We start from the raw sequence: 25,131 nt of genomic DNA, 5'->3' as shown, positions 1-25,131 counted from the left end.
ACGGCAGGTGACTGTGGTCAAGCACCTCGCGGACGGGTTAAGTGATGTTCGACGACTGCCGGTCGACGTTGGACGGGACACGACTTCCGCAACTCTGGCATCTAGCAGATATAGTATAGAAGGTGGGTAGTCTCGGACGAGAGGCCAGATGCCCACAACCACAGCGACCGCATCCATCCATCCATCTATCAATCATATGAAGTCATAAACAATCGGCCCTTTGTCCGCCGCACCTGGTGAATCTGAGTACCTACCCCGGCCCGGCTGCAGAAATGACTAGGTAGTATACAGAGTGGCCGTCCTGGCCGCTGACCCTGGCAGACCACCCCGCGGACGGGCTAAGTGATGTTGGGCCAGCGGCGGTGGACGGTGGCCGGCAATGGGGTGGTCACTTCTTTCGGCTGCCGTGCCCCGTCACGGCCGGTGACCGTGGTCAAGCACCTCGCGGACGGGTTAAGTGATGCCCACCACCCCAGCGACCGCATCCATTCATCCATCCATCCATCTTATTAAATAAAAAAAATAAAGGGCCCTTTCTGGACACTTCTTTTCGCCGACGTGCTCCGTCCCAGCCGCTGACAGTGGTTAAGCAGCTTACACACGGGATAAGTGATGTTGGGCGAAACGATGCTCCGACCTCAAGGGGAAGAGCGCTTTTGTTAAATCAGTAATGGCTAATTATTATAGATGGTGGCCGTCCTGGACGGTGACCGTGGCAGACCACCCCGTGGACGGGCTAAGTGATGTTCGGCGAATGGCGGTGGACGGTCGCCGGGAATGGGGTGGCCACTTCTTTCGGCCGATGTGCCCAGTCCCGGACGGTGAACGAGGGGGAGCACACCGTGGACGTGCTAAGTGATGTTGGGCGACTGACTAAGTGATGTTGGGCGACTGGTCGGAGCTTATGTACATGTATTAGATCTAGAATTACCAGTTATGGCTAAGTAGTATACAGGGTGGAGTCCTGGCCGCTGACCGTGGGAGACCATACCGCGGACAGGCTAAGTGATGTTGGGTGATTGGCGGTGGATGGTGGCATGGAATGGGGTGGCCATATTTTTCGGTCGACGTGCCCCGTCCCAGCCACTGACCGCAGCGGAGCACCCCACAGAAGCGCTAAGTGACGTTGGGCGACTGGCGGTGGACGGTGACCGGTAATGGGGTGGCCACTTCTTTCAGCAGACGTGTCTCGTCCCGGCCGGTGACCGTGACGGAGCACCCTGCGGACGGGCTAAGTGATGTTTGGGCACTGGCGGTGGAAGGTGGCAGGGAATGGGGTGGCTACTTCTTCCAGCCGACGTGCCTTGTCCCGGCCGCTAACCATGGCGGAGTACTCCGCGGACGAGCTAAGTGATGTTGAGCGACTAATGGTCGACGGAGGCCGAGACCAAACATCCGCAACTCTGGAATCTCGCGTATATAGTAAAGGGGCTGGGTAGTCTCGGCCGAAAGCCAAATTCCACCCACCCCCAGTGACCGGATCCATCCACCCACCCATCCACCCGATGATCCATCTATACAGATAGCTTGCTAGCTATCTAGCGTCAACGCCAAGCTACCTGGTTGATCCTGTGAGTAGTGATATGGTTGTCTCAAACATTAACCCATGCATGTCTAAGTACAGGCCGATCTAAGGCAAAACCTCGAATGCCTCATTAAATCATTTGTGGTTAATTGGATCTTATCCACCCACCTGGATAACTGGTCATTCTAGAACTAATTCATATACACAATGTCCGACCTCAGTGGAAAGAGCGCTTTTATTAAATCAGTTATGGCTAAGTAGTATAGAGGGTGGCCGTCCTGGACGCTGACCGTGGAAGACCACACCATGGACGGGCTAAGTGATGTTGGGCGACTGGCGGTGGCCGGTGACCGGAAATGGGGTGACCACTTCTTTCGGCTGACATGCCCCGTCTCGGCCGCTGACCGTGACGGAGCACACCGCGGACGGGCTAAGTGATGATGGGAGACTTGCGGTGGACGGTGGCCGGGAATGGGGTTGCCAGTTTTTTCGGTTGACGTGCTCGGTCCTGGCCGCTGACCGTGGAGCACCCCGTGGACGGGCTAAGTGATGTTCGGCGACTGGCGGTCAACGGTGGCCGGGACCCGACATCCGCAATTCTGGCATCTCGCGTATATGGTATAGGAGGTGGGTAGTCTCGGCCGAGATGCCGGATGGCTCCAACCCCTAGCGATCCGATCCATCCATCCATCCATCCACCCGACATCCCACCTACACAGATACCGTGTTAGCTATCTAGCATCAAAACCAAGCTACCTGGTTGATCCTGCCAGTAGTCATATGCTTGTCTGAAATGTTAAGCAATGCATGTCTAAGTACACGCCGATATAAGGCGAAACCTCGAATGGCTCATTAAATCAGTTAAGGTTCATTGGATCTTATCCACCCACCTAGATAACTGGTATTTCTAGAGCTAATACATGCACACAAGCTCCGATCTCAGGATCTGGAGCGATTTTATTAGATCAAAACCAAACGGCCCTTTGTCCACCACACCAAGTCAATATGAATATCTTTGGGCTGAGCACACGGACCCGGCCCGGTCGGAGACCGAGCTGACCGTGGCAGACCACACCGCGGACGAGCGAAGTGATGTTGGGACACAGGCGGTGGACGGTGGCGAGGAATGGGGTGGCCATTTCTTTCGGCCGACGTGCACCGTCCCGGCCACTAACTGTGGTGGAGCACCTCACGGACGGGCTAAGTGATGTTGGGCGACTGGCGGTGGAAGGTGGCAGGGAATGGGGTGGCCAATTCTTTCGGCCGACACACCCCGTCCCGACCGCTGACCGGGGCGGAGCACCCCGCTGACGGTCTAATTGATGTTCGGCGACTGGCGGTCGATGGTGGACGGGACCCGACATCCGCAACTCTGCCGTCTCGCGTATATAGTATACGGGCTGTGTAGTCTCGGCCGAGAGGCCGGATGCCCCCACCCCTAGCCACTGGATCCATCGGTTTATCTACACAGATAGCGTGCTAGCTATCTAGCATCAACGCCAAGCTACCTGTTTCATCCTACCAGGAGTTATGTGTTTGTCTCAAAGGTTAAGCCATGCATGTCTAAGTACAGGCCGATCTAAGGCGAAACCTCGAATGGCTCATTAAATCAGGTGTGGTTCATTGGATATTATCCACCCACCTGAAAACTGGTAATTGTAGAGCTAATACATGCACACAAGCTCGGACATATATGGGAAGAGCGCTTTTATGAAATCAGTTGTGGTTAAGTAGTAAAAAGGGAGGCCGTCCTGGCCGCTGACCGTGGCAGACCACCCAACAGATGGGCTTAGTGATGTTGGGCGACTGGCGGTGGACGTTGACCGGCAATAGGGTGGCCACTTCTTTCGGCCGACGTGCCCCGTCCCGGTCGCTGACGGGCTAAGTGAGTTTGGTCGACTGACGGTGGACGGTGGCTTGGATTGGGGTGGCCACTTCTTTCGGCCGAAGTGCACCGTCCCGGACGTTGACCGTGGCGGAGAACACTTGTACGCTCTAATTGATGTTGAGCGACCGGCGGTCGACGGTGGCCGGGACCCGACATCCGCAACTCTGGCATCTCGCGTATATGGTATACGGGGTGGGTAGTCTCGGACGAGAGGCCAGATGCCCCCCACACCTAGTGACCGGATCTATCCATCCATCCACCAAACGGTCTACCTACACACATAGCAAGCTAGCTATCTAGCGTCAACGCCAAGCTACCTGTTTCACCCTGGTAGAAGTCATATGTTTGTCTCAAAGGTTAAGCCATGCATGTCTAAGTACAGGCCGATCTAAGGCAAAATCACGAATGGTTAATTAAATCACTTCTGGTTCATTGGATCTTATCCACCAACCTGAATAACTGGTCATTCTAGAGCTAATACATGCACACAAGCTCCGACCTCTGCGGGAAGAGCACTTTAATTAAATCAGTTGTGGCTGAGTAGTATAGAGGGTGGCCGTCCTGGCCGCTGACCGTGGCTGACCACCCCGCGGACGGGCTAAGTGATGTTGGGCGACTGGCGGTGGACGGTGGCCGGGAATGGGGTGGCCACTTCTTTCGGTTGACGTGCCCGGTCCCGGGCGCTGACCGTGACGGAGCACCCCGCAGACGGGCTAAGTGATGTTCGGCGACGGGCGGTCGAATGGCTCATTAAATCAGTTGTGGTTCATTGGATCTTATCCACCCACCTGGATAACTGGTAATTCTAGAGCTAATGCATGCACACATGCTCCAACCTCAAGGGGATGAGCGCTTTTATTAAATGGGGGTGCCACTTTTTTCGGCTGACATGCCCCGTCTCGGCAGCTGACCGTGACGGAGCACACCGCGGACGGGCTAAGTGATGTTGGCGACTTGCGGTGGACGATGGCCGGCAATGAGGTGGCAACTTCTTTCGGGCGACGTGCCCCGTTCAGGCCCTGACCGTGACGGAGCACCCCGCGGACGGGCTAAGTGGGATTGGGCGACTGGCGGTGGACCGCGGCCGGGAATGGGGTGGCCACTTCTTTCGGTTGACGTGCCCGGTCCCGGCCGCTGACCGTGACGGAGCACCCCACGGACGGGCTAAGTGATGTTCGGCGACTGGCGGTTGATGATGACCGGGACCCGACATCCACAAATCTGGCATCTCGCGTATAAAGTATACGGGGTGGGAACTCTTGGCCGCGAGGCCAGATGGCCCCTACCCATAGCGATTCGATCCATCCATCCATCCATCTACCCGACGGTTCACCTACACAGATAGCTAGCTACCTATCTAGCGTCAACGCCAAGCTACCTGGTTGATCCTGCCGGTAGTCATATGCTTGTCTCAAAGATTAAGCCATGTGTGTCTAAGTACAAACCGATCGAAGGCGAAACCTCGAATGGCTTATCAAATCAGTTGTGGTTCATTGGAACATATCCACCCACCTGGATAACTGGTGATTCTACAACTAATACATGCACACAACCTCCGACCTCAGGGGGTACAGCGCTTTTATTAGATCAAAACCAAACGGCCCTTTGTCCGGCACACCTGGTAAATCTGAATATTTTTGGACTGAGCGCACGGACCCTGGCCTAGCCACAGACCGAGCTAGGTAGTATACAGGGTGACCGTCTTGGCCGCTGACCGTGACTGACTACCTCGCGGACGTGCTAAGTGATGTTGGGCCACCAGCGGTGGACGGTGGCCAGGAATGGGGTGGTCACTTCTTTCGGCTGTCGTACTCCATCACTGCCACTGACCGTGGTCAAGCACCTCGCGGACGGGTTAAGTGATGTTCGGCGACTGGCGGTCGACGTTGGCCGGGACCCGACTTCCGCAACTCTAGCTTCTAGCGTATATAGTATACGACGTGGGTAGTCTCGGCCGAGAGGTCAGCTGCCCACCACCCCAGCGACCGCATCCATCCATCCATCCATCTTCTTAAATAAAAAACAAACGGCCCTTTCTGGCCACTTCTTTTGGCCGACCTGCTCCGTCCCGGCCGCTAACAGTGGTGAAGCAGCTTACGGACGGGATAAGTGATGTTGGGCGACTGGCGGTGCACGGTGGCAGGGAATGGGATGGCCACTTCTCTCGGCCGATATGCCCCGTCCCGTCCACTGACCGTGGCGGAGCATCTCGTGGACGGGCTAAGTGATGTTCGGCGACTGGCGGTCGACGGTGGCCGGGACCCGATATCTGCAACTCTGGCATCTCGCGTATATAGTATACGGGGTGGGTAGTCTAGGCCGAGAGAACAGATGCCCCCCACCCCGAGCGATCAGATCCATCCATCTATCCATCTATCCTACGGTCCACCTACACAGAGAGCTATCTAACTATCTAGCGTCAACGCCAAACTACCTATTTGATCCTGCCAGAAGTCATATTTTTTTCTCAAAGGTTAAGCCATTCATGTCTAAGTACAGGCCGATCTAAGGCGAAACCACGAATGGCTCATTAAATCAGTTGTGGTTCATTGGATCTTATCCACGCACCTGGATAAGTGGTAATTCTAGAGCTAATGAATGCACACATGCTCCGACCTCAAGGGGAAGAGCGCTTCTATTAAATGGGGCGATCCGATGCATCCATAGCTAGCTAGCAATCTAGCGTCAACGCCAAGCTACCTGTTTCATCCTGCCAGAAGTCATATGTTTGTCTCAAAGATTAAGCCATGCATGTCAAAGTACAGGCCGATCTAAGGCGAAACCACGAATGGCTCATTAAATCAGTTGTGGTTCATTGGATCTTATCCACCCACCTGGATAACTGGTAATTCTAGAGCTAATGCATGCACACATGCTACGACCTCAAGGGGAAGAGCGCTTTTATTAAATGGGGTGGCCACTTTTTTCGGCTGACATGCCCCGTCTCGGTGGCTGACCGTGACGGAGCACACCGCGGACGGGCTAAGTGATGTTGGCGACTGAAGGTGGACGATGGCCGGGAATGGGGTGGCCACTTCTTTCGGGAGACGTGCCCCGTTCAGGCCCTGACCGTGGCGGAGCACCCTGCGGACGGGCTAAGTGATGTTGGGCGACTGACGGTCGACGGTGGCCGGGACCCGACATCCGCAACTCTGGCATCTCTCGTTTATAGTAAAGTGAGTGGTTAGTCTCGGCCGAGAGGCCAGATGCTCCCCACCCCCAGCGACCGGATCCATCCATCCATCCATCCATCCATACACCCAAGCTACCTGTTTGATCCTGCCAGTAGTCATATGCTTGTCTGAAATATTAAACAATGCATGTCTAAGTACACGCCGATATAAGGCAAAACCTCGAATGACTCATTAAATCAGTTGTGGTGCATTGGATCTTATCCACCCACCTAGATAACTGGTATTTCTAGAGCTAATACATGCACACAAGCTCCGATCTCAGGATGTAGAGCGCTTTTATTAGATCAAAACCAAACGGCCCTTTGTCAGGCACAACTGATGAATCTGAATATCTTTGGGCTGAGCGCACGGACACTGGCCTAGCCACAGACCAAGCTAGGTGTTATGCAGGTTGGCCGTCCTGGCCGCTGATCGTGACTGACTACCTCGCGAACAGACTAAGTGATGTTGGGCCAGCGGCAGTGGATGGTGGCCAGGAATGGGGTGGTCACTTCTTTCGGCTGTCGTGCCCTGTCACGGCCGGTGACCGTGGTCAAGCACCTCGCGGACGGGTTAAGTGATGTTCGGCGACTGGCGGTCGACGTTGTACGGGACCCGACTTCCGCAACTCTGGCATCTAGCATATATAGCATAGGAGGTGTGTTGTATATGCCACCATATACATGATGAGTAATATCACTCACACACTCACTCACCTCACTCACTCACTCACTCACTCACTCACTCACTCACTCACTCACTCACTGGTCCACCCGACTGTCCGGCACCAAGCGCATCCTCCCAATCTTGCTGACTGGGCGGTTGCCGACTCAGCACTTCGTGCCCGTACGACCAGCACTGCCAAGAAGCAACCAACACACACACACGAACATACTCATAAGTGCAGTCAACCTCTAACTCACAAAACACACGACAACCAAATAATAATAAACCCTTCCCCCCTGGAAATATTATATACTGTAAATAACATATAGCTAGTAATTAAGAACATGATAGTTTATTTGCGGGAAACCAAACATTCCTATTAAAAAACCTTGTTAAAACATCTACCAGCACCTCCTATTTTGCTGTGTCAGCACTTCCGACGAACAAAAAGTCGATGCTCTAGACCCGGAGCGGTCGGTCCGATGATACGTACAGAGACATTAAAATAGTGCACTGTGGTTTACAAACAGAGTGATATTTAGATAGCTTGGAACTAATATCTCGACAGATAGACACAAACAAAAGGATAGTGTTTAAGTTATTAAGTATTTACCCATAATTCAAGAAGTGATTGACATTGTGCAAAATATAGAAGAAATTGTGAAGAAGTGAATTTGTTTAATAAACGAAAAAGGTGTTGCATTGAGTTTGGTGTTCCCGCCTTAAGTTCTGTCTAATGTAATCACTCAACACCGATTGAGGATACATTAAATGGTGGCAGCGGTGTTCGCTCCCACGTCTCAAGAGAAGAAAACCGAATAAAATCGTCAGCCATTCAAGCCACGCCTACCAGAAGAAAGGATATCAAGGCCTCCTCACCGCAAAGATCTCGTCACACACGCGTAACCCTATACACCTCCCTCCACCAACCGCTCCCTTGGAGACGGCGATACCAACTCCAACCATTACAGTCTTCGAATCGGTGGTGAAATTTAGGTTTTTAGATTTCAAACCACCTGGTGGCAGTGAGCTACCAACAATATATCCCGTATCTACAATAACAAGTTCTGACTGCCCTTCAAGAGCCTCTTCTCTCTACACAGCGCCGTGTCCAGTCACTTCCCTTCACTCCCTACCGTCCTCACCCGAGAACGATACGTGCTGACCACTGCACCTACACCACACTACTTTAGTCAAGACCCAGTCAACCCAGTGCACTATACGTACGTCGTCATCACCAACTCCAAATTACCTAACCACTTCTAAACAAGGTAAATAATATATCAACCCCTCACAATACTTGATAATATTGATAATCCTTCCATAACCAATCAAAACCAACCCCCCTGATACTCGCCTTCTCTCCCTTTTCACGAGAACGTCAATGAGGCACCTCACCGCAAGCTTCATCACCTGGAGGTAATTGCACACCACTGAACTCTTATATCTACCAACTATCCTACTACCAAGGAGACCTTCCCAATCTTCGTACGTAATGACAAACAAGTCTACGGGCCGCCACAGCCACACCTGACGACCTGCACATACGTCAATATACCTAAACCCAATCATACCTTTCAAGGTATTCTAATGTTCATTATATAGACAATCTTGTAAGATTCACTTTCACCTTCATATCACCAATAATTAACGATAGCTTAACTTCATTTTCCCTTCTTTGATTAATAATTCAGTCTCTAGTGATTTAATAATTCAAACAAAAATATCATTTTACAAAACTAAGTTAATAATTAAGTTACATAATTAAGTTAAAAACATTTTTGCATACTTCTATCTTGTACCTTCCCAATTTATTATTTAGAATAATATATTTTCAACTTTTACAATAACCTGTATAATCACATTACTTTTTTTTCTTGCCAATATCATATATTACTTTTTCTTGCCAATATCATACATTACTTTTTTCTTGCCAATATCATATATTCCCATTATATGCCCATTTATATTGTATATCTTTTTACCTTTTACAATAACTTATATATATATATATATTTTTACTATATGTAATTACATTTTTTTGCAATATTACCACTGTAAACCCATTTTACAATTATACCATTGTATACCCATTGAAACCCTATACCCCCCTCTTATCTAACCATAACATACTACCCCTTAGATAATGTATACCAAATATTTCTAATTTAACTATTTCAACTTAGACCTCCTATCTCACCTAACTACTTTCTATATCTGTTAAGTCATACATGCATCTCTAGTTAGACACTAACATGGCTACAGGTACGAGAGCCAAGGTCAGAAATTTACTTCAAGGATTTCTTTCCTCATCTAAAGAAGATAAACCCTCTCAAGACCAAGACCATGACACGACTAAGGCAGATTCTCAAATACTTCCTGAGGAATACTATGACCACATACCCCTTCACCATGACCACTCACGGGAAGACCCTTTTAACCCCTTCCAACTACAACACTTGCCCAACCCCCTCCCTCACTCCACACCAAAACTTCAAGTTACCCCTCAACTAGATCCTCAGCAACAACAACCCCACACTCCATCACAACCCCAAATTCCCCCTCACCTAGACCCTCGACAACAACCCCCCACACCTCTCCGCAACCCCAAATTCCCTCTCATGTCGACCCTCACCAACTAAACCCTCAACAACCACCCCCCACATCCCAACCCCCCTGATTCCCCTGCAACAATCCCTAAACCCCACAAACCATGCATACGAAAACTTTGTCTTCCCTTCTACCAACTTCCCATCTGGTCAACCCACCTCCACACCACACCCCCATCCACCACCTAACCTTGCCCCAAACCCATCACAAAATCCTAACCCACAACTTCAACCTACAATAATTAATAACTACCAAACCATTACCCCTCTAACCGAAATTCCCACCTTCTCTCAAGCTAGCGGCCTCTCCATTACTGACTTCCTGACGGCATGTGACCTTTTCTTTTCTAAGAATGCAAATTACTCTGACTTAGACAAAATAAATCTATCCCGCCAGAAAATAGAAGCATCAGACGAACATAGGTCCACGGCTCGGATGCTAGACAGTTTGATAGCCACAGGGATCACATATAGCAATTATAAGCAACATCTGTTAAATGTCTTTCAAAGCAAACAAACAAACAACATTAGCTTTATCCTCACATTTCTAAATAATACTAGAGTTCAAAAACAAACCAACATTAAAGATAATGTTGCAAACACAATTAAAGAAATTAGGGAAAATCTGTACAACAATAGCCCATGGACTTACACAGACACCACCACAGGTAAAAAGGTAATGACCTTGGAAAACCTATGCTCATTACTAGAGATAGGTCTCTATCTTTCCCAACTCCCTCCAAAGTGCCAAAGAGAACCCGCAAAAAGGGATTTAAACACTAGTAACCCATTAGCTTATACTTACATCTTAGACATCACCAACGCTTGCAACATCTCCCTCTCTGACCAGTACCATTTTGCTAGACTAAATAGCCTTCAGTCACAACAGCCCCCTAGCCCCAATCTAGCGCAACCATCTAACTGGTGTTCCTACCATCTTTCAACAAGTCATAACACCAGAGACTGCATACAGAAACAACAAATGCAAGCACAACACCGCGCTACCCCTTGCTCAGTTCATGGAACTACTTCCCACACGGATTCTCAGTGTAGAGCGCAACAATACCAACATCCACAGGTACAACACCGCGCTACCCCTTGCTCAATTCATGGTACTACCTCCCACACAGATTCCCAATGTAGAGCTCAACAGCAAACCAAACAACTCCCACCCACTCCTAGACCCCCCACCATGTCAAAACCAACACAACCAGGCAAATACTGCAACCTACACAAAACCACAACTCACTCCAACGAAGAGTGTTCTCAACAAAAATCACAACCACAACCACATCAGAGAACAAACAAACAAGTCACCACACCTCGACAAACACCTTCCTCCCACACAACACATACAACTCAACACGAACGTGCACCAGCCTCACGCACCAGACCACCATAGGAACGTCCGACACACAACACAACTATATCACCCTAAAGGTGAATTTAGATAAAATCACTGTTGACATGATGGTTGATACAGGAACAAACCTGAACCTCATCCCCAGAGCTCTCTACGAAGCACTAAATGACCCACCCCAAATCCAGTATTCAAATACGGAAGGTCTATTGATAGAAGGATCTACCATATCACTTCACGATAGAGGTAAACAATTCCCAAGTAGGTTTCACATCCTTCCACTTAGCTGATGAATGGAGTCTCGACCAACAAGGTATAATAGGTTTAAAGTCCCTACGAGACTGGAAGTCCATCATCAACTTAGATACCAACAAAATCTCCTTCCGAGATGAAAGTAATGAGTCAACACTTCCTGAAACACCCGACCCAGACACACAACCTCTTTCATATCTATCTAGCTTAAATAAACCCTCTCCAACTAAGAGCTACTCATTCCGTCCACCACCTTATGTCACCTCAAAAGCACTGATGTCTAACACAGTCATCATACCCCCTAGACATTCAATAACAGTTCCACTATACATACCCGGAGCAATAGAACATCAGGATGTCATAATTGACCCAGATACGTCAAGAATAAATAACATAACCTTGGAGTCCTCCTGGGATATAGTATCAGAAAATAAACACACCCTAGCTATGTTAACAAATCTCTCCGATCAACACCGCAAAATCAGGAAGAACACAAACATTTGTTCAGTCCATCTCCATAATTCCCCAATCCAGGAACCACTCCCACAACACATCAACACTGTAAGACCACCACAAACTCTCACCCCTATCCACCCCAACCAAATCACAACATCATCAAACGGAGAGATGAATGACAAGCTACTGACCCTCCTACAAAGGAATAGATCGGCTATCGCCTTAGAAGGCGAACCCTTAGGCAAATGTGATATAATCAAACATCACATCCAAATCCCCCCCAACACCCCCCCCTCATACACCCCCGCTTACCGCATACCCCACAGTAGGAAAACACAAGTCAACAACAGTGTGCACGAGATGTTACACCAAGGCGTAATTTCTCACTCCCAAAGTCCGTGGAACAGTCCCCTCTTCCTAGTCCCAAAGAAAGACGGAACTTTACGCCCTGTTGTTGACTTTAGGAAAGTTAACCACCTAACTCAATCTGACCCACACCCCCTCCCCGCCATGCAAGATGTCTTACAAACCATCGGTAATGGAAATTCAGTTTTTTCCACAATTGACCTTAAGTCAGCCTTCTGGCAGGTCGAGCTCACCGATGAATCTAAACCCGTAACTGCATTCTCCACTGACAAGGGACATTTCCATTTCGAGCGTATGCCCTTTGGCCTTAAGAATGCCCCCTCAACCCAACAAAGGTTGATGACCCGCATTTTCAGCGACATGATAGGAATCTCATTATTCGTCTACTTAGACGACCTCATCATCTATAGTCCCACACAAACTGACCACCTTCACACACTAGAGATTGTCCTAAAATGACTCAAAAACACAGGATTGAAAATCCAACTAGGAAAGTGTAAATTCCTACAGACGGAACTCACCTTCCTAGGCCATAAGGTAGATAGCCAAGGCATCCATACCACCACAGATAAGATAGATACCATAAACAATTTCCCAACCCCCAGAAACGCAGATGAAACTAGAAGTTTCGTAGGACTAGCATCATACTATAGACATTTCATACACAAATTTGCAGAAATTGCATCCCCTCTCACCAAATTCACAAGAAAAGGCGAGCCTTTTAAATGGTCTGAAGAGGAACAGACAAGTTTCGACACCCTTAAACATGCTCTTACCACAGCCCCTGTCCTTGCCTTTCCTGACATGAAGAAAGAATTCCTTCTTTACACCGACGCCTCCTCTAAAGGAATAGGCGCAGTCTTACAGCAGAAAGATGAAAACGGGAAAAAGCACCCCATAGCCTACGCAAGTAGAGTACTGAATAAGCCTGAAAGTAACTATTCAACTACCCACAAAGAAGGACTTGCATTGATATGGGGCTTGAAACATTTTAAATATCTTATACTAGGGTATAAGATCACAATCTTCACAGACCATCAACCCCTAGTCTACCTCTTTAACACTAAAGACTTACATGGCAGAATTGCCAGGTGGAAAACCACCCTATTGGACTTCGATCCAAAGATAACATATCTAGCGGGAAAAGCTAACATAGTAGCTGACTCTTTAAGCAGACAAACTCACGTCTCATCACTAACACAAACAACATGCATTCCGATGCAAGAACTTAGACATGAAACAGACAATGACCCGACATGGTCTCAAATAAAACAGCATCTCCTTTCAAGAACTCCCTTCCACTCCCGACCACCTGTCCCTATAGACGAACTCAAACTGGTCGACGGAATCATAAGGAGAACCACTAATGACAGGGAAGTAACTGTCCTTCCCAGAGTCAAAGTTCCCAAGGTCCTACACATATTGCACGACAGTGCAATGGGAGGCCACTCAGGCAGAGATAAGACACTGAACACTGCTAGGCACTCCTTCTACTGGGTCAACATGAAAAAAGATATAACCACACACATAGACTCATGTGTAACTTGCAACCAATTCAGAGGACCTGACCCCAAAATACTCAATATCAAAGACATCCCGCTCCCTGCTGAGCCATGGGAAACACTTGGCATTGACTTACTGAAAATGCCAACAAGCCATCAAGGTTCCAATTACGTACTCACGGCAGTCGATTATCTGTCCAAATACACCATCCTAGTCCCATTACAAGACAAAACAGCAGAGACTGTAGCCAAAGCCTTAGTTAACAATATATTCTGCAGATACAACATTCCCACACGAATGTTATCTGACAACGGGTCAGAATTCAAAAACGAGGTAATGCGCGAAATAGCACATCTTTACAATGTAGATCAAACTTTCGCCACTGCCTACCACCCACAAGGGAATGGACTTACAGAGCGCACCAATCGCAAAGTGCTTGAAGTCCTCAGACCTTTGGTCAACGATCTCATGGACAGTTGGGAAAATTGGCTACCACAGGTACAAGCCAGTATCAACAGCACAGTCAACTCCGCAACAAAGATGTCTCCCCATGAGATCATTTTTGGACAAAGAATGCGCCTTCCCTACCAAATCTTCAACCAACCACCCCCCCCCTTATAATATCTAGATAATCTCACCCAATGCCTAAAAAGAGGAATGCAAACCATTTATAAGCAAGTCAGAGAAAACCTCAAGGTAGCCCAAGAAAGAACAAAAACAAAAGAACACAGACGTTCATCTCCACTTGACATAACACTTGGAGACAAAGTCATGGTCAAAGACTCAAGCAGGACTAACAAACTCAAACCCAAGTTCCTAGGCCCCTTCACAGTCACAAGCTCACTCCCTAACAATGTTTTCCTACTAACAGATCCTTCCGATCACACAACCGTAACCATACATGGAGAGAAATTGAGAAAAGTTAAACTCCACCTCGACCCAACCCCACCCACCACCTACAACCCACCTACCACACTCACACATAATTCACCCAAACGCAAGTCCCATCCCATGACTCTGCGTCGACGCAACTAAACATGCACTCTAGCTCTCGCCCCTGAAGATGCAGGACGTCATGTATCTCTCAGTGGAGGTTAAAATGGCCCATTTACAATAAGAACTCCCTTCCGCATATCTATCAAACTTCTCCACTTCCTTCCGACCAATATAACATTAGCGAGAGTCAGATAGACATATCCTCATTCACTGAGACATAACCTTCATCCACAGGATGACTACAATACTACTACTACTTCACCTCGTCCACCTTTCCCTCTCCACCCCCATTTTGATATCAGGAGCGATCGTCAACAACCATGACAACTTGCAAGATAGCACGACCCAACTTCCATATCTGTCCAGCCTACCCCTTCCATCTCCAATTAACCAGATCCCAACCTTGCCTCTGAGAACTCACAACAACCAAAGTCAATTTTTCCGAGACGTGTGACTTTCGCTTCTCAGACAACACTCAAATACACCACACCCACGTAGGACATAAACACTTCATATTTCTTCCCCAACCCACATTAGTGTCAGTGATATGCCTACACAAACCACCCTCCCATCATAAGATCAACGGCTCTATCACTCTACCTGACACCTGCCACATCTACATGACGGACTCAATGCTCCTCCCAAACAAACTCCACCAACAAGGCACTCTCAACATGACCCACGATCTAGGTCCCATAACCCAACTAACACTCCCACCCCTCCCTAAGATCCCCGATACCATCCTCCCAAGTAAGATAGACATGGTACACCTCCTAAATAAATCAACTACCCTTGATATGGACTCCTTAGACCTACATTATAAAATATTACCATATGCCTCCACTGCCCTCTCAATCTTAATCATCCTCTTTATATTAGTGGTACTAACCAAATTCCTTTGCACGAAATAAGACCATCAAACAGTTTCAACCCCCCCCCCTTTCCCAAATTATTGTAAACCTAGATTAAGTTGAACTTTGTATCTCACCAATATCTTACCCTACTATAGTGACATACATACTCATAGATAAGAGTTCCTCAGAAAAGACAGATCGTGCCTAACAAACTCATAGATAAGAGTTTCAGAAAAGACAGATACTGACATACAAACTCACAGATAAGAGTTTGTCAGAAATAATAAGAAAGTGTCACAAAAACTCTTAGATAAAAGTTGAATATATGTAATGTTGGTGAGACACAACCATATTCTTTTTTTCAGAGACACAACATCGCATACCCATCCTTCTAGCTCAAAATGCCCTCTTGGGACCCCACAATCACTTCAACATCACACACCCCATCTCCACATATATCCACCCAAGATTTTGTGTCTCTGACTTTATAACTATATAACCATATATATGTATAGATATTTTCTTAACCATGTAACATTAGGTGCCGGGAGCCACCTAACCCCAGGGGGAGGGCGATATGTATACGCCACCATATACATGATGAGTAATATCACTCACACACTCACTCACCCCACTCACTCACTCACTCACTCACTGGTCCACCCGACTGTCCGGCACCAAGCGCATCCTCCCAATCTTGCTGACTGGGCGGTTGCCGACTCAGCACTTCGTGCCCGTACGACCAGCACTGCCAAGAAGCAACCAACACACACACACGAACATACTCATAAGTGCAGTCAACCTCTAACTCACAAAACACACGACAACCAAATAATAATAAACCCTTCCCCCCTGGAAATATTATATACTGTAAATAACATATAGCTAGTAATTAAGAACATGATAGTTTATTTGCGGGAAACCAAACATTCCTATTAAAAAACCTTGTTAAAACATCTACAAGCACCTCCTATTTTGCTGTGTCAGCACTTCCGACGAACAAAAAGTCGATGCTCTAGACCCGGAGCGGTCGGTCCGATGATACGTACAGAGACATTAAAATAGTGCACTGTGGTTTACAGAGTGATATTCAGATAGCTTGGAACTAATATCTCGACAGATAGACACACACAAAATGATAGTGTTTAAGTTATTAAGTATTTACCCATAATTCAATAAGTGATTGACATTGTGTAAAATATAGAAGAAATTGTAAAGAAGTGAATTTGTTTAATAAACGAAAAAGGTGTTGCATTGAGTTTGGTGTTCCCGCCTTAAGTTCTGTCTAAAGTAATCACTCAACACCGATTGAGGATACAGTGTTAGCTAGCTAGCTATCTAGCGTCAACGCCAAGCTACCTGTTTGATCCTGCTAAAAGTCATATGTTTGTCTCAAAGGATAAGCCATGCATGTCTAAGTACAGTTGTGGTTCATTGGATCTTATCCACCCACCTGGATAATTGGTAATTGTAAAGCTAATACATGCACACAAGCTACCTCTGCGAGAAGAGGGCTTTAATTAAATCAGTTGTGGCTGAGTAGTATAGAGGGTGGCCGTCCTGGCCGCTGACCTTGGCAGACCACCCAGCGTACGGGCTAAGTGATGTTGGGCGACTGGCGGTGGACGTTGGCCGGGAATGGGGTGTCCACTTCTTTCGCCCGACATGCCCCGTCCCGTCCGCTGACCGTGACGGAGCACCCCGCGGACGAGCTAAGAGGGGTTGGGCGACTGGCGGTGGACGGTGGCCTGGAATGGGGTGGCCGCTTCTTTCGGTTAGAGATAAAAAGGTTGTTAGGAATCACATTGGTCCACTATTATCTGCTGACGGTCAACTTAAATACTCAAATGAAGGAATGTGTAATATCCTAAACAATTACTTTAGCTCGGTATTCGTAAACGAAACACCTCAAAGTGAATTCCAAACTGAAACCTGTGAAAAGTCTGGGGTAAACTTACTACGGTAAATATAACAAAAGAAAAAAATATAAGGTGTATACACAAACTCAAAGTTAATAAAACACCAAAGCCTGACGGTTGGCATCCAAGAATCTTAAAGGAAATGAAAAATGAGATTGTTGTTCCATTAGAAATTATTTTCAAGAAATCCATCATATCCGAAGATGTCCCAAGAGAATGGAAGCTAACTAATGTTACTCCCATATTCAAAAAAGGTGACAAAAAGAAACCAAATAACTATAGGCCTATAAGTTTTATTCAATCGTAGGAAAAATAATGGAAACTATCATCAGAGATGCTATCGAACATCATTTAGAAAGTAACCGCTTGATAAATTATAGCCAGCATGGTTTCAGACGGAAACGTTCTTGCGTGACTAACTTACTCGAATTCTACAACACAGTTATCTCGAATTATGACAAAAGAAACAATATAGATTTAATATAGCTAGACTTTGCAAAAGCTTTTGATACCGTCCCACACGAAAGACTAATTACTAAATTAGCTTTGCATGGAATAAGTGGTAGCCTATTAGGTTGGACTAGTAACTGGTTCAATGGTCGAAAACAGAGAGTTGTTTTAAATGGAAAAACTTCTAGATGAAAAAATGTTGCAAGTGGAGTTCCTCAGGGTTCCGTTCTTGGGCCACTTCTATTCATAATATATATAAATGATATAGACCATGGACTAAAATCTACTGTTTCCAAATTTGCTGATGATACAGAACTGTGCGGAGTGGCAAATGATCACCCAAACCAATTTGATATTCAAGAAGATTTAGATAAATTACAGCAATGGTCTGAAAAGTGGCTAATGAAATTTAACACAAGTAAATGCAAGGTAATGCACATAGGTAAAAATAACAGTAAGTACGATTACAAGTTATTTGGAAATTCGTTAACAAAAGTGGATAGTGAAAAAGATCTCGGCGTAATTATCAGTAACGACCTCAAATCATCCAAGCAATGTATTTCAGCCTCTGAGAAAGCAAATAAGATTCTGGGACTGATTGCGCAATCTTTTGATTTCAAAAGTCCATCACTCATTAACAAGCTATATAAATCGTTAGTTCGTCCACATTTGGAATATGCTGTTTCCGTATGGTCACCGAATCTCATTAAAGACATTGACAGACTGGAAAAAGTACAACGGCGAGCCACAAAACTGATTCCAAATATAAAAAATAAATCATACGAAAATCGACTAAAACACACGAATCTGTTTTCCCTAAAAAAGCGTAGACTCAGAGGTGATTTGATACAGGTCTTTAAGATTTTAAAGGGAACTGACAACATCAGAAGTGACAAAATTTTCACATTGAATGAGAATCAGACAAGAAACAATGGTCTCAAACTGTCCGGAAATAGATTTAATTTGGGATTGGGTAGAAACAACTTTGCCAACCGTGTAGTTAATGAATGGAATAAACTTCCTACACAGGTAGTGCAATGTAGTTCAGTTCGAAGCTTTAAGAATCATTTACATAAATACCTAAGTAAGATACTGTAATGATTATAATTTATCTTATATTATTTGTTTTTGTTTTGTTATCATTTGTCTGTTTGATTTTCATTTATTATTAGTTATATGTCAATTTATTATTATTTACTATTTACCTGTTTGTTTATTATTTAACTATACCTATGCATTTATTTATGTATTTCATTTGTTATTTACATTATTATATTTTATATTTATTGTTTTATTATTAATATGATTTTTTTTTTCGCATCCGACCTAGATATGGATCAAAAAGTCTTCTCTCGGTAATTATAGAGCTAATACATGCACACAAGCTCCGACCTCTGCGGGAAGAGCGCTTTAATCAAATCAGTTGTGGCTGAGTAGTTTAAATGATGGCCGTCCTGGCCGCTGACCGTGGCAGACCACCCCGCGGAAGGCCTAAGTGATGTTGGGCGACTAGCGGTGGACGTTGGCCGGGAATGTGGTGGACACTTCTTTCGGCCGACGTGCACCGTCCCGGCCTCTGACCGTGACGGAGCACCCCGCGGACGGGCTAAGTGGGGTTAGGTGACTGGCAGTGGACGGTGGCCTGGAATGGGGTGGCCACTTCTTTCGGTTGACGTGCCCAGTCCCGGCCACTGACCGTGACGGAGCACCCCGCGGACGGGCTAAATGATGTTCGGCGACTGGCGGTCGACGGTGGCCGGGACCCGACATCCGTAACTCTGGCATCTCGCGTATATAGTATACGGGGTGGGTAGTTTCGGCCGAGAGGCCGGATGGCCCCCACCCATAGCAATTCGATCCATCCATCCATCCATCTACCATACGGTTCACCTACACAGATAGCTAGCTACCTATCTAGCGTCAACGCCAAGCTACCTGGTTGATCCTGCCAGTAGTCATATGCATGTCTCAAATATTAAGCCATGCGTGTCTAAGTACAAACTGATCGAAGGCGAAACCTCGAATGACTTATTAAATCAGTTGTGGTTCATTGGAACATATCCACCCACCTGGATAACTGGTAATTCTACAACTAATACATGCACACAACCTCCGACCTCAGGGGATACAGCGCTTTTATTAGATCAAAACCAAACGGCCCTTTCTCCGGCACACCTGGTGAATCTGAATATTTTTGGACTGAGCGCACGGACCCTGGCCTAGCCACAGACCGAGCTAGGTAGTATACAGGGTGACCGCCTTGGCCGCTGACCGTGACTGACTACCTCGCGGACGTACTAAGTGATGTTGGGCCACCAGCGGTGGATGGTGGCCAGGAATGGGGTGGTCACTTCTTTCGGATGTCGTGCCCCGTCACTGCCACTGACCGTGGTCAAGCACCTCGCGTACGGGTTAAGTGATGTTCGGCGACTGGCGGTCGACGTTGGCAGGGACCCGATTTCCGCAACTCTGGCATCTAGCTTACATAGTATAGGAGGTGGGTAGTCTCGGCCGAGAGGCCAGATGCCCACCACCCCAGCGACCGCATTCATCCATCCATCCATCCATCTTATTAAATAAAAAAACAAACGGCCCTCTCTGGCCACTTCTTTTGGCCGACGTCCTCCGTCCCGGCTGCTGACAGTGGAGAAGCAGCTTACGGACAAGATAAGTGATGTTGGGCGACTGGCGGTGCACGGTTGCAAGGAATGGGATGGCCACTTCTTTCGGCCGACATGCCCCGTCCCGTCCGCTGACCGTGGCGGAGCATCCCATGGATGGGCTAAGTGATGTTCGGCGACTGGCTGTCGACGGTGGCCGGGACCCGAAATCCGCAACTCTGGCATCTCGCGTATATAGTATACGGGGTAGGTAGTCTCGGACGAGAGGCCAGATGCCCCCCACCCCGAGCGACCAGATCCATCCATCCATCCATCCATCCTACGGTCCACCTACACAGAGAGCTATCTAGCTATCTAGCGTTAACGCCAAACTACCTGTTTGATCCTGCCAGAAGTCATATGTTTGTCTCAAAGGTTAAGCCATGCATGTCTATGTACAGGCCGATCTAAGGCGAAACCACGAATGGCTCATTAAATCAGTTGTGGTTCATTGGATCTTATCCACCCACCTGGATAACTGGTAATTCTAGAGCTAATGCATGCACACATGCTCCGACCTCATGGTGAAGAGCGCTTTTATCAAATCAGTAATGGCTAAGTATTATAGATGGTGGCCGTCCTGGCCGCTGACCGTGGCAGACCACCCCGTGGACGGGCTAAGTGATGTTGGGCAACTGGCGGTGGACGGTCGCCGGGAATGGGGTGGCCACTTCTTTCGGCCGATGTGCCCGGTCCCGGCCGCTTAACGAGGGGGAGCACACCGCGGACGTGCTAAGTGATGTTGGGCGACTGGCTAAGTGATGTTGGGCGGCTGGTCGGAGCTTACATACATGTATTAGATCTAGAATTACCACTTATGGCTATGTAGTATACAGGGTGGCCGTCCTGGCCGCTGACCGAGGTACACCATCCCGCAGACGGGCTAATTCATGTTGGGTGACTGGCGGTGGATGGTGACCGGGAATGGGGTGGCCACATTTTTCGGTCGACGTGCCGCGTCCCGGCCACTGACCGCGGCAGAGCACCCCATGGACGGGCTAAGTGACGTTGAGCGACTGGCGGTGGACGGTGGCCGGGAATGGGGTGGCCACTTCTTTCAGCAGACGTGTCTCGTCCCGGCCGCTGACCGTCGCGGAATACCCCGCGGACGGGCTAAGTGATGTTTGGGCACTGGCGGTGGAAGGTTGCAGGGAATGGGGTGGCTACTTCTTTCAGCCGACGTGCCTCGTCCCGGCCGCTAACCATGGCGGAGTACTCCGCGGACGGGCTAAGTGATGTTGGGCGACTGGTGGTTGACGGTGGCCGAGACCCGACATCCGCAACTCTGGCATCTCGCGTATATAGTAAAGGGGTTGGTCTCGGCCAAAAGGCCAGATTACCCCCAGCCCCAGTGACCGGATCCATCCACCCAATCATCCACCCGACGGTCCAACTATACAGATAGCTAGCTAGCTATAAATTAGATAAATACCTAAGTAAGATGCTGTAATGATTATAATTTATGTTATATTATTTGTTTTTGTTTTGTTATAATTTGTCTGTCTGATTTTCATTTATTAGTTATATGTCAATACATTATCATTTACCTGTTTGTTTATTATTTTAACTATACCTATGCATTTATTTATGTATTTTATTTGTTATTTACATTATTATAGTTTTTATTTATTATTTTTTATTAATTTTTTTTTTTTTCATCCGACCTAGATATGGATCAAAAGGTCTCCTGTCGGCATGCTCCGCCTTTGTAATCCTTTGTAATCAAGGGCATAATCATCCATACTAATACCAATATTGGGATATGTATATACTAAACACCAATATACTTATATATATATATATATATAATATATATATATATATATATATATATATATATATATATATATATATATATATATATATAACAGTATTTAAGGACCCGTGAGCAAAAGGGAACCAACCCTCAAAGTTTGATAAAGTCAGGTTTTGACGGGATCCGACGATTGAATGTTTCAAAAGTCATGTGGTGTTGTCGGAATAAGCAAAATCGACCATCCTGTGGGGGTGTATTGAGGCTGTGGTGACGTGCCACTGGTCAAAACCAGACTGGCCATCACACAACTCGAGCTAGGCCTATATACTCGCCGTAGTTAGCAAAACGTCTCAGCCACTCCAGCCGCAGCAACCGCAGCCACCGTCGCTGCCGCCAGTGCAGCCGCAGCCACCGCCGCTGCCGCCACTACAGCCGCAGCCACCGCCACTGCAGCCGCAGCCACCTTTGCTGCCGCCACTAGAGCCGCCGCTGCTGCCGCCACTGCAGCCATCGCCGCTGCCGTCAATGCAGCCATCGCCGCTGCCGCCACTGCAGCCATCGCCGCTGTCGCCATTACAGCCGCAGCCACCGCCGCTGCCGCCATTGTAGCCTATTCTATCACATCACTCGCGTCTCACCCTACCCTCTGCGGCGCTCGCTCCCAAAGAAGTGGGGGAGTATTGTGGTGACGCGCCGCTGGTCAAAACCAGACTGGCCGTCACACAATTTTTTTTTTACATTTATTGATTTACAAGAAGTACATCTTGTTTGGGTCTCTACCCATATTCCTAGAAGGCATACAAGTATGCCTTTTACAATAAGTTACATGTACATGTGTTTAATTATGTCAATATTTGTAGCGCTGCACGGTCCTGGTCGGTCTCCACGATCTAGCCGACGTGGTTAGTGTCCTATGAGTCCGTCGCGTCCCATCCGGTCCAGCCGACGTGGTTTAGTTCCTGCACCCGTCGCGTCCCATCCGGTCCAGTCCAAGGCATCATGCGCATTTACCCATCCGTATCCTCTTGGGCTGGTACTTGAAGGAGACTTCCCAGCCGACGTGGTTGGTATCTTTTGCACTCGTCGCGTCTCATCCGGTCGGTTCAGGGCATCCTGCGCAGTTACCTAGGTGAAAAAAAAAGCATTAGTCCTTGGCTTAAGTTGAAATGTGTCATAAGTCAAAAATCAGCAAGAGAGTACAGTCGAACAGAACCCATCCGTATCATCTGGGGGGCGGCACTTGAAGGAGGCGTCCCAGCTGATACGAGTTAAGTGACATCGTCAGTCGACGGATGAGTCCCCCAGCCGAGGTCCTGGGGCCCGCACGCAGAAATCTGGTCGCTGGGCAAAGGGCCACATAATGATCTAGCCCGTTTGCGCCGGCCTCTCCACAGTGGATGCAGGCCTCCGGCTGTCCCGTCACCTCCGAGAAACATCGATACCCGAGACGGAGTCGATGAAGGGTGACTTCCTCTATCCTGGAGAGACGGACTCTAGGGGTCAGTCGCTCATACGCTGTGGCAACTTGATACCAGCGTGCTGACGGCCTCTGGGCTGTCAGGTTCCTATGGCTTTGCAGCTCCCTCTTGGCCATCGTTCTCGTTGCAATGGCCAAGATCTCAGTTCGGCTCGGGAGGACACCGATTCCGCCTTCCATGTCCCCTGTGGCCGCTCTTCTGGCCACCCTGTCTGCCGCTTCATTTCCCTGGATGCCGATGTGTCCCGGCACCCAGTTGAGGACGACTGATCTCCCTTGCTGACGGAGGGCCTTGAGCTGAAACAACAGTGAGGTCATTAGTTTTTTCTGGTCATTATGATAAATTTTATATATTAATTGCAACAGAGCTAAACTATCTGTGTGCACAACTACATTACGTTGGTGGGTGTTGAGAGCATGGGTCAATGCTAGACCCACTGCAACACCCTCTGCTTGCGTCGAGCAGCGAGTGCCCAACACCCTTACTACCTGTTGCTCGTCCTTCGTGACAAACGCTGCACCTGCCACGTTGTGTACGGGATCCACGGAGCCGTCTGTGAAATAGACGACGCAGTTTTCCTGGGCGACAGATCTCATTGTGGCCTCCGCATCCGCCCGCAGGCGCGGCAGCGGCGTACCGCGTCGTGACGCCATCACACTGATTCTGGCCGGTGGATTCTCCCAGGGGGGAGACTGCACATAACCTTCCACCGGCACATCCCTCCTCTTCTGAAGGATAAGGTCATGCAGGTGAAGGTCCCTTATGCGGTGTGCAACCCTCGCTGACCACCTCTTCTGCGGGAAGAGATCCGGATCTTGCTGGAGGGCGCTGATTAGCCTTCGCCGCAGGAACGAGTCATGTTCTCTCTGAATGACTCTTATGGCGAAGGCTACCACCAATCCTGAGATCCTCGCACTGATAGGCACCAGTCCCGCCTCTTGCTGCATATTGGCGACCAGAGTCCAGCGCGGCGCGCCCAATATTACGCGCAGCGCCTGGTTCTGTACTGTCTCCAAGCCAGCCAACCGTGTTGCGGATAGACAGGCCAGAGCACTGCTGGCATAGTCTATCACCGGTCGAATTGCGCTGGCGTAGAATGTCCGGAGGACAGCGCAGTTGGCACCTGCCTCTCTGGTCGCCAAGGACTTCAAAACGTTAATCCGGCAGCAGAAGCCTGTCCCTCGGTGTCACGCTAGTGCCAAAACACATGGCTTTGGTCT

The sequence above is a fragment of the Oratosquilla oratoria genome, chromosome 25 (assembly GCF_046742065.1).
Source record: "Oratosquilla oratoria isolate Oo_2021 chromosome 25, ASM4674206v1, whole genome shotgun sequence".
In the NCBI taxonomy this organism is placed as follows: domain Eukaryota; kingdom Metazoa; phylum Arthropoda; class Malacostraca; order Stomatopoda; family Squillidae; genus Oratosquilla; species Oratosquilla oratoria.
The sequence above is the reverse complement of the archived record's forward strand: the minus strand, read 5'-3'. Positions refer to the sequence as shown.